The sequence below is a fragment of the Aplysia californica genome, unplaced genomic scaffold (genome assembly GCF_000002075.1).
Source record: "Aplysia californica isolate F4 #8 unplaced genomic scaffold, AplCal3.0 scaffold00322, whole genome shotgun sequence".
NCBI classification, from domain to species: Eukaryota; Metazoa; Mollusca; class Gastropoda; order Aplysiida; family Aplysiidae; genus Aplysia; species Aplysia californica.
The window spans coordinates 714,682-718,330 of record NW_004797592.1 but is presented as its reverse complement, the minus strand read 5'-3'; positions in this window follow the sequence as shown (position 1 = coordinate 718,330).

Here is a 3,649-nt window from a genome sequence, read left to right as displayed (position 1 = left end):
TCATCATCATCATCATCATCATCATTATTAATAATATTATTATTATTATTATCATTATTATTACTATTATCACGATCAATACCATTATCGTTATCGTGGTCCTTGTAGAGTTGTTAAAGACCTTCACGCGTGCTATCAAAACGATGCCAATCTTATAATACGTGAGTTAATCGGGCTGCCCTTGGGAGTGGCCAACAAACAATGCGAGACTAATCGCCCTACATGTGAATGTGCCGTGACCTCCAACCTACAGGGAACACTGAGCCTTTAATGTTGTGCCTAAGTAGCATGTTGCGTGAAACCATTGACGTCATTGATATTCCTTTCCAACTCCGCAGATACCTCCGACATGGCTGTTTGAGTCTAAGATAGTGAGTTTAGAGTTTTAGAGTTTAGAATATAATTCAGAAAATAGATCTAGTATTGCTCGAGACAACACCCTTATTAAACTCTACACGTTTATTCTAAAAGCTGGACCGAAGAATCTGCCATTTATTTCTGATTCAGTTTAGAACATTGAATTAAACATTCTCAAATAACTCAAGTTCAAGAAGTTATGGGGTAGATTCGAATCAGGCTCATTTGCATCGTAGTCCTGCATGAACCTAAAGGAGTAATGGCAGGCACCCAAATTCTGAGATTAGTTCCTTCACGAAAAAGTGTAGTGTTGAAGTTCTTCGAAAAATCATTTGTCCTATAACCCCTCCAATTTAAGAACAAAGGTTTTTGCAGATAACCTTTGATTGCCTACACCAATGTCTATCAAATTTCACCAGTAATCTCGCTCCAATTTGTCTAAACTAACTGTAAGTAAATGGTTCTTGCCCGAGTATTTTAAATCAATGTATTCTCTTCTGTCCTTGTCAGGTGATAGTTTATCGAATCAAAAACTCAATTTGTGAAATAGTATAGGTTTAAACCCCCCTATCAACATTTATAGTTTATTTAAGAAGCGGTTTAACGTCCATCTCCTAAAAGACCGAACCAACTGGGAAAATCGTCTAAAAAACATCTCCCAAGGACACAATGTCAGGCCGAACTGAGGCCCGAACCCCCTGAACCTGCAATCTCACGACTACGGGTTCAGTAGCCTAACTGACATCGTTGAAAAACTGTGATGATATATACAGTGCATCAAAGCTCACAACAATCCATGTCGTCTCACTTTGTGTTCAAAGGAATGAGAGGAAGGCTTGGGTTTGTTTTTTTCTCTGTCTTTATGGCTCCATGATTTCCGCTATTTTCTTGGTTTTGGAAACACCAATGAATTATGTTCCAGACCTGTGCAGTAAATACGTTTAACGTTCAACCTCTGATGGATGCGCAGAAAAAAAAAATCCAACCGTCTCGGGGAAAAGTGCCATTTCACGTCGATTTATAACTAACAGCGCTCAAGACTGGAGAAAATATTGCTTGAAGAGACAATTCGGGACTTCCATATTTAGAATCTCAAGGCTCCACGTAAATAGAGTTGTTACTCTCCTGTGTCTCAACAATTCGAGTTTTTTTTAGGGGGGGGGGAGTCACTATGCCAGAGCTGTTATTATTCTGTGCTCCGGCAACTCGAGGGAGAGGGGTGGGGGTAGGGGTCAATTTGCTACGAGGTTGTTACTCTTCTGTGTGGCGACAACTCGGTTGGGACTTGATGGAGGGAGGGGGTCATCGTGCTTGGCAGTTACTCTCCCGTGCAGTTATTCTTCTGTGCCCAAACAACTGATACAGGTAAGCAGACTTCAACCTGTGCTCTTTGTGCCGATGATTTTGAAACATTCACAGTAATCCTTCCAGGTCCGTATCAACGAGAATCACAAAATCCCAAAACGGCTTGAAGTCGAAGCCTCTATATCCTGTTCATGTGCGTTCAGCTGAATTTTAAAACAACCACCAACGGTTGCAGTAATCACAATGCGTCTATATTAAACATTGTCTTGCTCAGTCTGCGAGCCACACCTTTCTTTGGCAAGAGCCAAGATTTCCCTCGCTAGCTCTGGTAGTTTGAATATGTTTGACATTGACCCAGATATCACCTTCAAACAGCGAACATGGTGATGCTATTCCTCGTTGAAGTAAACAGTTTTAGCAGTTTTAAAGATTTGACTGGAGGAAGTTTGAGGTTCGAATCCTACACAGGACCAACTTATTTTTCTCATTCTTTCATGTATAATTGTTTTCTCTCCGTCCGATGTTCTTTCAGCGAAATGACCGACTGTGTGCCTAGAATGTCGGTTTCCTTACCAAACAGACAATTTAAAAAACCACAAAAAACGACATGTCAGGATCTAGCAGACTTCTCGTCATGTTAGGTGTTGTATTTATGCTTCTGTAAGGAAGTCGAGAAAATACTTGACATGATTTGAAATCACAGCAGAATAACAGCCCTTGTTCCGTAAATATTAACACTCAAGGCTTTGGGTGAGCTATGGACCGTGTCCTGTTCTGCTCGACTCGCCAATTTGGCGTCAGCTCAGGTTAAACCGAGCGAGCCAGGGGATTATCCAATTTTTGCCATGTGGATAAGTGAGACCTTTAATCAATTATTATTCCTGCCCCTATTGTGTGACCAACGCCTACATTAAGTAGTATCTACATTATCTTGAAAGCAGCCAATAACACAAAGTTCCCGTAATCAAGAGAAAACAAAACATTACATATGCTACATGGATTTTATTTTTTTTAAACAAATGACAGCTGCTAGGAATCTAGCATTGGAAGAGGGGTACGGGTTATGGGAAGAAAGTATTCTATACCACCGTCAAACACTATGGGATTATGCAGTGGCGGGGCGCCATTGGTGCATATGGTGCAAGCGCTCCACCTTACCCTGGCCTTCAACCCCCCCCCCTCTTCAGCAATCTAACTCGGTGGATAGTCGATTCCGACCTGGTCGCACTCCAATGATTGCAAACCTAACTTGGGTAGTGCCTGTACAGTTCCTCCGCTCCGAATTTTCCCCGAGCTATCAGTGTTGTGATCGTGAACGTAGCTAGATCTACATATAGTCGGTCATGATTCCAACTGCTTTCAGAAATGGGGAGAGTAGAATCAATATTCTTGTTGTTGGAGCATTAAACAGCTTTTATATCTACTTGTCTAGTGGCGTTCTCTGTAGGTGAAGTCCGTGATCACGACATTCTCAACCGTGGATTAATTTCCAAAATGCCTATTTATTCCAAGGACGTGCGTTGTTTTTCTTGCTGTTTGTTTACACCAAAGCGCACATACCAAACATCAGTTGTGCTAAGTTCACAAAATATTGGAACAGTTTTCTTTATCTCTACAATGAATTATACTTGTTTGTCTCTTCAAATCTTTAGTTGTCTCTCAAAGAAAATACTGCGGCCGTTGAACACGATTGATAATATGATTGTGTTATCCTCTTTTCTCTGCTCTTATATACCAATCAATACGTCAGGGGATTGTCGCCTTATTTGGCTAAGTTCATAGCAATCATTTCATTATTGTATCAAATATCTCTGCAGTTACTATTATTGTTATAACTATTTTTGCTTTTATCTTGATCGTCTTTATTTTTACTTTGATGATAACGCTGATGAATTAGTAGTAATAGTAGTAGTAGTAGTAGTAGTAGTAGTAGTAGTAGTAGTAGTAGTAGTAGTAGTAGTAGTAGTAGTAGTAGTAGTAGTAGTAG